The following is a 12,767-nucleotide window of genomic DNA, read 5'->3' as shown; positions in this document are numbered from 1 at the left end:
TGCATGAGAAGATATTTGATAATTTAGTCCAAAAATACCGCTGATATTACTAGTCTTTTGTTTTACATAAATTTGTCTCTCTTAAAGCCCTTGGTTTCATATTCCTATTTGGTATACAGACCAGACCTTATTTATTCTTATTTTAGAAATGAAAAACTTGAGGTCCAGAGTGGTTGAAAGACAGTCAATTGATCCAGGTTTTCTGCCATCAGCTTTTCTGCCCCCCACTAGTAGAAAAAGGTTGAAAATTCAACGGATCTGAGAGAAGAGAGCCCAACAGATATAAATGGGAAAATAAATTCTAAGGTGATTTTTGTAGTTTCAGAAGCTCTGAGGCCTTTCAGGACAACGTGGATCTGTTTTTAGAGCTACCTTCAATCTTGCTTTTTAGGACAGTCTGTTTACCTATTCTGGTGAAGAGCAATCTGGTTTTCTTTACTTGTGTTCACAACTTCTCTTAAGAAAGGTGAAGGGGATAAATTGTTCTTACAAGAGTTCCAGGATTTTGGATGAATTCATAAATTGTTTTCTGAATCTGTCAAGTGCTTCTGATGATTGAGATTTTGGCTGGAGATGTTTTTGGCAGTTCTTTTAAGTATAAGCCTCTTACTTTCCCTCTCTTTGCATGTTTTGACAAGTCAGGGCCCAACTCAGATAGGTCTGACTATTTGTTGAAGAGTCCAGGAATGAAGACAAAAAGTGGCATCTCTTTACACGTTCAGAGACAAGCCATACTCTATCCCCCTTTTTTCTCCTTAGCTGTATTGAGGCATAGCTGACAAACAAAAATTGTATGTATTTACTATATACAGCATACTGCTGTATCCAGCATGACGTTTTCATAAACATATACATCGTGAAATGATTTTCACGATGGAGCTAACGAGCGTGTTCATCGCCTCACATAGTTACTACTTTTTCATTGCATGTAGTGAGGGAATTTAAGCCCTACTCTTTTGGCAAATTTCAAGGACACAAAACAGTATTACTAACTATAGTCACCGTAGTGTACATTAGGTCTCCAGAACTTATTCGTCCTGAATAACTAGAACTTCACATCTCCCAATTCCCCATCTCCCAGTTCTTGGCCAACACCATTCTGCTCTCTGCTGCTGTGAGTTCAAGGTTTTTAGATTTCACGTGAAAGTTAGAACATGAAGTATTTGTTTTTCTGTGCCTGGCTCATGTCACTTAACATAATGTCCTGTAGATGTGTGTTACAAATGATGAGATTTTCTTCTTTTTTAATGATGAATAACATTCCATTGCATCCATATACCACATTATCTCTCTCCATTCACTTGTCAAGCACTTAGTTGATTCCATATGTTGGGTGTTATGAATAATGCTGCAATGAACATGGGGTTGCAGCTATCTCTTAGAGATACTAATTTCCTTTCCTTTGGATCTATACCCAGCAGTGAGATTATTGGACCAAATAGTAATTCTATTTTTTAATTTGAGAGAGGGTCACACTTTGTCACCTAGGCTACAATGCAGTGGCTCAGCCATAGCTCACTGCACTGAAGAGATCCTCAAGCCTCAGCCTCCTAAGCTGGCATAGCTATGGCATATGCCACCATGTGGAGCTACTTTAAAAAATGTATTTTTTACAGATGGGGTCTTGCAAAGTTACCCAGGTTGGTCTCAAACTCTTGGCCCCAAGTGTTCCAGTACTTTGGCCTCCCAAAGTGCTGAAATTACAGGTGTTAGCCGCTGCACCTTGCTGGGAGAATGGGGACTGAAGACCCCATTCTTGGCAAAGGAAAGCACCCCCAGAAAAAGAGGAAAATTAAAAAGTGAACTGAGTGAGTTGGAACAAAGAAAAGTCAGCTAGTTTACATTTAAACTAGCCATTGCTAGCAAGCTTCCGGCCTTTTCTGAAATTCTATCCTGTTGGGGATACAGCTTACACACACCCCTGCTAGGTCTGTGAGCACTCTGAAGAAAAATGGTCATAGAAGAGGCTAAGGGCAAGTCCTAGCAAAAGATACATCTTCTAGGGCATTTCCTGCCTATTAAATAGGCAAAGCAGATACCCCTTGTAGAGATTTGCATTTGCCTGGGGCAGAGATCAAGGGGGTAGCTCGAGCTCTGAGATATGTGTAGAAGAGCTTATATCCCTTATTGCAGAGGAAAATCCTCTGTGGTAATGATGGGAGGAAAATGCCTCCCTCCCACCCATCTCTCAGAGGAGATTAGCACTGGTGGCATTTTTCTCCACAGAGAACTAGAGGAGTTTAACACATCCCTAGAAATCTGTCTGTGTGATCTCAAGCAGGAGGCTCTCCCAATATAAGGCTCAGATTTCAGATTTCTGAAGGCTACCCTGAAGGTTAATAATAATAGGAGCTAGTAAGCTCAATCAGAGAAACTGCTGGCATCTTTGTTCCCTCTCTCATCTTACCCTCTGGGCAAATAGACTGCAATAAAATCAGAGTGGAGCAAACACTCTGGGCCGTTACCAGAATCCCACAAATGGGCAATGGATCCCTGAGCTCCCACTTTTAATTCTACTCTATGTCTCATGCCTCTTTCTTTACCACTGTTTCTAACTCTATATTTCTTCAGTCAATCCCTGCCAGTTTCCACAGGTCTCAGCAGACCCTGTTTCCAGGGTGGGACCCAATAGCACCTGGCCCCTATTTTTAAATTTTTGGAGAATATACATACTGTTTTCCACAATGGCTGTAACAATTTACATGCCCACCAATAGTGTATAAAGCAGAGGTCCTCAAACTTTTTAAACAGGGGGCCAGTTCACTGTTCCTCAGACCGTTGGAGGGCCGGACTGTAGTTTAAAAAAAAAACACAAAACTATGAACAAATTCCTATGCACACTACACATATCTTATTTTGAAGTAAAAACACAAAACAGGAACAAATACAATTACACCGCCTCATGTGGCCCGCGGGCTGTAGTTTGAGGACCCCTGGTAAAAAGTTTCCCATTGCTCCATATCCTTGCTAACATTTATCATCTTTTGTTTTTTAATAATTGTCATTCTAACCAATGTAACATATGAGAACTCCTTGTGGCTTTTATTTGCAGTTCTTTAATTATTAGTGATATTAAAGATTTGTTTTGGTGTACTGTTAACTATTTCTATGTTTTCTTTTGAGAAGCGTCTATCCAGTCCTTTGCCCATGTTTTAATTAGGTCATTTATTGAGTTGAGATCCTTATATACTTTAAATATTAACTCTTTATCAGATATATAGTTTACAACTATTTTTCTCCTACCCCATAGGTTGCCTTTTCATTTTGTTGATTGGTTTTTTTCCTTGTAAAAGTTTTTAGTTTAACATAATGCTACTTATTTATTTTTTCTTTTGTTACTTGTGTTTTTAGGTTCATATCTAAAGAATCATTGACCAAACTAATATCAAGATGCTTCCCCCCTATGTTTTCTTCTAGTAGTTTTATAGTTTCAGGTCTTATGTTTAATTCTAATACATTTTACCTTGATTTTTTGGTAGATGGTGTAACATAAGAACCCAATTTTATTCTTCTGCATGTGCATAGCTGGTTTTTCCAGCATTATTTATTGAGGAGATTGTCTTTTCCCTGTAGTGAAAGTCTCTTTATGTTGCCCGGGCTGATCTCAAATTCCTGGCCTGGGAAGTGAGCCTCCTGCTCTGGCCTCCCAAAGTGCTCAGGTTACAAAAAAATGTTTCATGATTCCCCTCCTGATTTCCCTTTTGTTCCATTGGATATTTAGTATTGTATATTTAAATTCCATGTATTTGTGAATTTCCCAAATTGCCTTTGGCTACTGTGGTCAGAAAACATCCTCTGTATACATTTAGTTATCTAAAATTCATTAAAACTTATCTAATTGCCTAACATACAGTCTGTTCTGCAGGACGTCCCATGTGCACTTGACAAGAATGTGCATTCTGCTGCTACTCCATGGTGTGTCCTATCAATGATTTTTAGCTCTAGTGTTGTTCAAATAGTTTATTCTTTGATCTTCTTTCTAGTTTTTTTTTAAAAATCTATTATTGAAAGTGGGATATTAAAGAATCGTTGTTATTGTTGTGGACGTTCCATTTCTCTCTTCAATTCTGTGAGTTTTTCCTGCATGTATTTTGCAGCTCTAGTGTTAGGTACATATGTGTTTATAATTGCTGAATCTTCTTGATGGATTTATCCTTTTATCATCATAAAATGTTCTTTGTGTCTAGTGCACATTTTTATCTTAATGTCTGTTTTGTCTGATGTTGGTTTAGTCACTTCTGCTCTTTTGTTTATTATTTGCTTGGTATTATTTTCATTATTTTTACATGTGACTTATTTGTGTCTGTGAATTTAAAAGGCATCTCTTCTACACAGCACTTATTTGGGCTTTTATTTTTATTTTTTCCATTGGACCTCCTCCCCCACTTGACAGCATCATGCATTTACTCTGGGTTTGAAGTAGAGGGAGGCCAAGAGCCAAGGAATATGGGCAGCCTCCAGAAGCTGGAGAATTGAGCAAATGAATTCTCTCCTGGCACTTCTCAAAGCAACACAGCCTGCTGACAATTTGACTGGAGCCCAGTGAGAACCACGTTTGACTTCTGACCTACAGAACTTTCAGATAATATTTGTATTGTGTTAAGCCAAAAAACCCTCCACAATCTTTTTGCTGATATTATCTATTTGGTGAAGTATTCTTCTCCTTTTTCTTTATTTTGTTGAACATATTTGTATTCAAAGTCCTTGTCATAGGTCTTATTTGAGATCTTTGTTCAGCAAGTTCAGTATCCAGATCTCCCTGGTCACAGTTGATTGCTTTTTTTCCTCCCTGTGTATGGGCCATGCTTTTTTGTTTCATTGCATGTCTTATCTATTTTTGCACAAACTAGACATCTGAGACAATGCAATATGCCAGTCTTGATATCAGATCCTTCCCTCTGCAGGGTTCGCTATTGTTTCTGTTTGTTAAGTGACTTTCCAGGATTAATTTTATGAAGTCTGTTTTCTTGTTGTATACAGTCAGTTGGGCATTTGTTTTGCTGGCTTAGTGGTCATTGAGATTAAGTCTTTTTATTCTTTTTTAAATAGACACTCCTTGGATGGTTGTAAGCCTGAAAATGTTGGTTTTGACAATTATTTTCAGTGTTCCTGTTGTTTTTATGAAACAGTGGATTTTCTGAGGTCTTTATCATTATCCGAGGTCTTTATTTTGCCTTTCCAGAAGTGTTTCTTCTTGGATTATTCCCTATTGACTTTTGCCAAGACTGATGAAAAATGCACTCCTCTGGGGATCCCGAGCACTACTTGCCTCACACAACTTTTTCCAGTGATGAAGTTGAACCTTAAGTTGTCATCTCGTGAGCTGAGAATTTTGTGTTGAATTCATTTTTATCAAAATAACGTATACTAACATATATCAATTCAATGTCTGCCATTAGAAACAACCTTACCTGGTAACCGAATCCTATTCCGCCCATCTGTTCTACTTTTCACTGATGTAAATATGCCTTTCTCAACTGTCCTGGGTCACCTTAGAGTCATAATAAAATCTGAATGTATTGACTATTTGCTGTTTGTCAATAATTTATTAAGTGCTTTACATACATTATCTCATTCGATCTTTTTAATAACTTTATTTGGTAGGTATGTTTATTAGCCACATTTTAAAGCAAAGGAAACTAAAGTTGGAAAAGTCAAGGACCTTGTTCAAGGTCACCTAGCTGTTAAGTAGCAATACTACTATTCACACCCAGGAAGCTGTGCCCTATACCTCACAGAGACATGGGAGAAATAAAAGGGTCTGGAACATGGAAGCAGACCTAATTAAGGTCAAAAGGCTGTCCTGGTAGGGAAATTCTTGGTAGTACAAATATTTATTCTTTTGGGGTTTTTTTTTGTAGCATTTTGGCCAGGGCCTTTTTGAACTCACCACCCTCAGTATGTGGGACCAGTGCCTTACTCACTGAGCCACAGGTGCCACCCTTAAATATTTATTCTTTACCCCCCTCAGCCTAGTCAATGTGAAGACCATGAGGGTGAGGACCTTTATAGTCTACTTTATAAAATCAGTACTAAATGTATTTTCCCTTACTTATGATTCTTAAAATACTTTTTTCTCTAGGTTAACTTGTTGTAAGAATATAGTATGTAATACATATAATATGTAATATTATATATATTCTATATAATATATAGAATATGTGTTGACCATTTATGTTACCGGTAAGACTTCCAGTCAACAGTAGGCTACTAGTAGTTAAGTTTTGGGGAACTAAAAATTCATATATGGATTTTTGATCATTGGGGTGTTGGCATCCCTAACCCCCACATTTGTTAAGGGTCAATTGTATTTCTATTGCAGTTTTTGGCCAGGGCTGGGTTTGAAACCACCACCTCCAGCATATGGGGCTGGTGCCTTACTCCTTGGAGCCATAGGCGCCGCCCCAATTGTATTTCTATTGGACAGAATTCATTATAATAATTTTTAAATAGAGAGAATTATATGTCAGTAATGTGCTTTTACAAGATAGTTGATATCCTAAATAAATGAATGAAAATTGTTTTCTAGGAAATTTATAGGTAATGTTCGTAGGCAATTAAAAAATCAGTGTAAGTGTATTTTTCTTGATTTTGCCATATAAGAGTTATAAAAAAGTAATTTATCTTTCCTAAGCAAGGTATGATTTTTAGAGATATTATAATTGCAAATTTCTCAATTTAGAATTATAGTGTTCAATGCAACCATATTTAAATTTTTTAAGGTAAAAGTGCTGCACTCCAATAGCCATGTACAAATGCTTGTGTACACATGATATTCTTTTCATTCATTTAAGGAAATAAAACTAATCTATAAAGCTCAGAGAAACAGTGAATTAACATCTATTTGATTGCCAAGCTCAAGAAAATAAAGGATAAGCATGCAAGTTTATTCCTAATTATGTAATGTGCATACACTGATATGATTTAGACATAAAACAAACATATTTTCTTCAATAATGAGTGCACTGATGTTATGTAGGGGTATTTAGTATTTTAAAAAGTGGTGTTCTGAATTGGATTTTTTCTCCTTCTTATGCTCTTGATTTTCCTTTTACTTGAAGGAAAAGCAACATTCATTCTATAGAGACGAAGGTCACTTTCAGTTTATCGTAGATGATGATATTAATAACATTTTCTTTAAGATCTCTGTTGGGGTATAGCTAAGAAGCTCCTGAATAACCTATGTGAGAGGACCAAATAGGCAATAAATGGTCTGAAATACTTCCTCAGTTGCTGGACATTCCACCTACCATAGCTGGTTTGCTGTTGGCAACTACACTCTTCTGCCCAACCACTACCCAGAGCAGAGCAAAGCAATCTGGGTAGTCTGGCTTTGCATTAGCATGTCTGTTTTGAAGTCTGGTGGATGTACCTTCTTGCAAGCAACAAACTTCAAGTCTTTTTTTTTTTTTTATCAAACTCCAGGTCTTAAACTTACATGTGCTCAAATTGCTTAGCTTGCTACCTTGGTCATGGGTTTCTAGCCAGTTGGTCTGGAAGTGGCTACAAATGCCAAAGAGCTCCTGACGTTAGAGCACAGAGTGGTTTATGATCTCCTCCCCATAAAGGAGAGGTAGCAGAAATCTGGCTGTCGAGAAGCAACTTCACACAGCTGCCTCCCACCAGAGTTGAGTTACCTAATCCAGCTGGAGGGTGAGATGCCATAGACAGGCTGGTTATTGGATCAACATGTTCTGACATGCAGCCTTGCAGTACCTTGAGCTTTGCCTCGTTTAGTTAGATTTAACCAGAGATCTTTTTCTCTGGATGTCCCCACTAGTCTTTGTATCCCGGGGATGTGGACTTTGGAAACGTTCTGTCAATTGCTGTGATTTTTCTGTTGTGCATTTTAAGCCACAATAACTGTTTTGTTTTTTTTTCTGGCCCACCCCCTGCCCCTCTAGCCACAATAACTATTAAGCAGAACCATTGCCCCCAAAAGTGGGGAGGGTGACGCTACAGTACAGTGCGTAAAAAAATCCTATACCATATTTGGAAGTAGGCCAATCTGGATTGGAGTTCTGGTTTCAACATTGATAAACTGTGTGACTAGTTTTTTCATCTGTAAAATGGGAAAAATAACATCTTCCTCACAGATTGTAAAAAGCTTTAAGCTAGTTAATAACATGGGTATGCATGCCAATTAAATCCTTCATAAACGATTTAACAGTGCTTGGCAAATAGTAAATATTTCTTCAATTTTAAGATTCTTGATCTTGGTGAGCTTAATGAAGCATTGAAAAAAAGAAAAAAATTCTATTTAGTTCTGGAAAGTTCTAATATAGTCTAATGATTTGAGAAATGATATTAACTATATGGGATACAAATCACTTTTTATCCAGGTCATTGATTAATCAGAATAATCTATTTCAGATGATGTTAATTTTAATATACAAATTCCAGTTTTTATAATCTTGCTATTGTATCTTTTATGTGAACAACAACCCTTTAGTAAGTTCCTACCACATCTTCACATAGGTATTAGGAGGCACACAAAAGAAACACAAAATTTTGTTTCTGTCCTAGAAGAAACTACATTCTCTTTTTAGCTTTGTGTGAAAAGCTGGTTAGCTCACTTCTGTCATTCTTTTGGTCTTAGAATTTGGAACAATACATTGATGTTATACTGGATTTGAGGCATCACACTTTCCTTGGGATTTTAATCATATACAGAGATTCTATTGATGCTCTACCACTAATTCTCTACAGACACCTACCTATGGGAATATCACTGTGGTTTATTCCACGGTGAAAAGCACTAAAGTATCTTCTGGTATATAAAAACATTTCCTGTTTCTAATAAAACATTCTGCCTAATGACAATCTCTTATTCTTTTTTCCTATTGTATTTCTAAAGCCTTTATAGTTGCTTTCCCTGCTGGGTAGGTTGAATGATGGAATATGAACAGATACAGTTTTTTAAAATTGGCTAATGCATGATGTTAGAATTAGGAAGACAAGGAAACAATATGTTAAATATTTCTCTGGGTTTCCCAAACCAATAGGAAATTTGAAAAAGTCTCACCATCTAGTGATTCCCATGTACAAATGCTCTACCACATTTTGTGCTGTGTAGACTGGTCTCAGAAGAGGCCAGATCTGCAATTATTCATATGATTCTAGTCCCCAATTCCAAATTGAGCAAATTACTGAATTATGTACAAATATTTGTATAACCAATAGGTACAACACAAGCTGGATAATAAAATTCCTGGATAACAACAATAGCAATTGTCTGTGTTTATATGGAGCTCCCAAATTTTCCAAATGCTTTTCACCTACCTCACCTTATTTGTAAATGACTTTCATTTGATAATTTTAAAAAACATGGAAAATGGAGGCACAATGAGGTTAAGGGACTTGCTTGAGGCCACACAGCACATCAAGGAGGAAGGACTCAAACCTAATTATTTTAGCTGCAGGTACAGCACTCTGCATTTTATAACCCGATAAAGTCTAATGGACAGGTCAGCTCTGTAAGTTAGGTGTCACTCAATGACTGATAAATACATGCATTAATAGCAAGCAAACTTTTAAAACTTGAACTACTCTCTCAATTAGTCTTTTGCTTGGTTGATGAAAACATTAAGGATGAAGCCAACTTGCCAGCCACGTGGAAATGTAATGGTGGCAAATCGGATTTCACATTGTTAGACCTTCTACTTTATACTTAGTCTTCATCTGCCGTAGATCTCTTTTTGAGAAATGGTAATGTGAAAAATATACTGACAGAACACAAAACATCTGTTAGAATTTTTTTCCCCCTAAACAAATGATGTTTAGCAGGAGTTTTAAGATAAGAAACAGATATGATGCCGGTACCAAGTTGTGGAAGCTGCAAAGGAGATAATTACGAGCTGGCTTCTCAGGCATGGCTGTTTTTGTATACTCAGGCTTCTAGATGACCCTTGCATAAAGTACATCCCAACTTGATCTAACTTGACTGTGGCTTTTAATACCATATACAAAGAAAAGTTTAGGCTAAAAATGAATGATTGTAAGTTACAAATGGTATAATGGGGAAACACACAGAGCCAACATCCTGAAGTGTTTTCTATTATTTATACTAAACAGTTATAGAAATTATATAGATGGGGTATATAATGACTGTAAATTACATGCCTTCTATAATAGTCTTTATTCAGTAACCTTTATCCTCCACTATGAATAGATCCTTTTCCAGAAGTAGGATGGGAGGAGGAAAAACAACCAAAAAGTTGTTGATATCCTTGGATTAGACACTATTGGGGGCAACTGACAGGCCTCTTTTGGGGAAGTACATGTTCTTTTTCCTTTGTACTGATAGAGGATACTTTCAAGCTTCACTTTCCATTGCTATCTTTCATCATTCCCAATAATGTATGTACCTTTTATTTTAAACAATCGAACAACAATTCTTTTAACCTTATTTAGTTCTTTTATATGCATAACTGTATAGCCAACTGGTAGGATGTGTGGTGACAACTGGGATGTGGGGAGCAGCTCTCATTTCCTATAAAATAAATCAGGGGCACCTCTTGAATATTGTGTGACCTATGAAATTGTGAAGGAGCAGTCACGAAAAGGTAAGAGAAGAACAAAATTTTTTTTTGATATTTTATATTCCTTTTGAAAATTAGACAAATTCGTATACTCCTTGTTCTAGAGAATCTGTAAATAGTTGTTCTAAAATAAATCTTTAGATAAGTAAAAAGTACATGTTCAAGCTTTCAGGCCTCCTTTGTAGAGAGATGAAAGGAGAGTGGTTGACCAATTTGAACCCAAGATTTTTCCTTTCTTTCTTTTATTTCTAACCATCTACAATGTCCTTAAATAAATTTATGATAACAAAATCAGAGGACTTATGTGTATGCTTTTAGTGAAGAACTTCTGATATAGAGCTAATTAAAGTTAACAAATATCTATTAAATTCGGGCTTTGCAGATACAACCAAAATTGCTGTAGGCCAAGATCAAAAAATACAAATAAAACAGCCATTCAAATAAGCAAAAAAAATCACATGCTTAGCTTAGCTTTAAATAACTTAAAATTCTAGAGTTCTTGTATCTGATTTTCTCAGGATTTGTTTGTTTGTTTGTTCGTTTTTTTATTGTTGGGGATTCTTTGAGAGTACAAAGAACCAGGTTACATTGATTGCATTTGTTAGGTAAAGTTCCCCTTATAATTAATTGTGTCCCACCCCCAAAAGGTGTGTTCATATACCTTCACTCACCCCCCGCACCCCCTCTTTCCCGCTCTCTTTTCTTCCCTTCCCCACCTCTTCCCTTCTTTCCTCTCTCTGTTCTCCCCTTCCCCCACCAAGTTTTTTTTTTTTTTTTTTTTTACAAAATTGAAATAAGCCTTTTCCTAGTCTCATTGCAGACTGTGCTTAAAGAAGATCATGAAAGTAAGAAGATTTAAAGGATATTTTCATATCCAAAAGGGAAATTTAAAGACAAAGTAAAAAACATCCATCGCTCTTGATAATTTCCTAAAAGTACCCTGGGTATGTTTTCATTCAGTCAGCCAGTGTGATCATCAAAGAAGCCTAGGTTTTAATGTGATAGATATCTCAGAGATCAAATGATTGACAGAACGGGTCTCCTTTCATCACCGGTCAGGCTTCAAAATCCAAATGGCTCCTGCTCTTTTCTGTAGTTTAAAAATGTCCAAACATTGCTGGGAAAGTGCTTTCATTACCAGCTGTGTGATGTCAGTTACAGGGCTACATATTATTTTTGCCATTTGCTAACCTGCTTGGAACATGTTTAATGTACATAAAAAATGTAAAATCATCTGAAGACGATAATTATCAGTATTAACAGAGATTGGTAATTTGTTCGCTGTCAGTATTATTTAACTCAGTTTTTCAGGAAACTGAGGGACAAGTTATCGGGGAAAGAAAGATTTCAGAGAAGAGGATAAGTCATTGTGAGTGGCCTATAGAAAGATTATAATAAAACAAAGACCAAGACCTGGCCTACCCCTGGATGAAGAGGAGGGGTGTTATCTCTAAAGGTAATTATCACTCTGCAACAAAAAACATTGCTCAAGGGCTTTTTTGGTGTGTGGTTATGGGGTTTTGGAACAGAGATAAGAGGCTTTAGTTTTGGCCCAGCTATGCTATCAGTGCAGTCATGAATAAAAATATAAAACCAGGGCGGCACCTGTGGCTCAAAGGGGTAGGGTGCTGGTCCCATATGCTGGAGGTGGCGGGTTCAAACCCGGCCCCTGCCAAAAACCAAAAAAAAAAAAAAAAAAAAAATATATATATATATATAAAACCAGTCTGCTCTGGATTTTGACTTTTCTCACTTATAAATTAGGATTGGGATCTCTGTGGCCCTTTGTAGCTTTAAAATTCCAGGATTCTAGAAGAGAATAAAGAAGGGTAAAGTACGTGAGAATCATAATCAGTTTTTGAGAAACTCCCCCCACCCCTGCCAATATAGTGAGCATTCATTGTTAGAATCCCCCCTATTTAAACACCTCCACTGGCACTATATTGTATGTGGAATAAATTAGGTCCTTCCCAGCCAGGCATGTCATCAAATTATCTCCTGCAAATGCCTCACGTTTTCTTATTTTCGCTTGCCCTTTTTTCTCTCTATCTGAAAGTCAGCCCCACCTCATCTCTGCCAGTCTTGCCTGCTGACCCCTACCCACCTTTCACGGCTCAGCTCAAGTTCTTTCTCGTCCATGAAAGCCTCCCTAGTACTCACAATTAGATGTTACTTCTCCCTTTTACTTTTCAATTTTTTTCTCCACAACTTACCAAATTCTGCCTT

This window comes from Nycticebus coucang, chromosome 5 (assembly GCF_027406575.1).
Source record: "Nycticebus coucang isolate mNycCou1 chromosome 5, mNycCou1.pri, whole genome shotgun sequence".
NCBI classification, from domain to species: domain Eukaryota; kingdom Metazoa; phylum Chordata; class Mammalia; order Primates; family Lorisidae; genus Nycticebus; species Nycticebus coucang.
The sequence above is the reverse complement of the archived record's forward strand: the minus strand, read 5'-3'. Positions refer to the sequence as shown.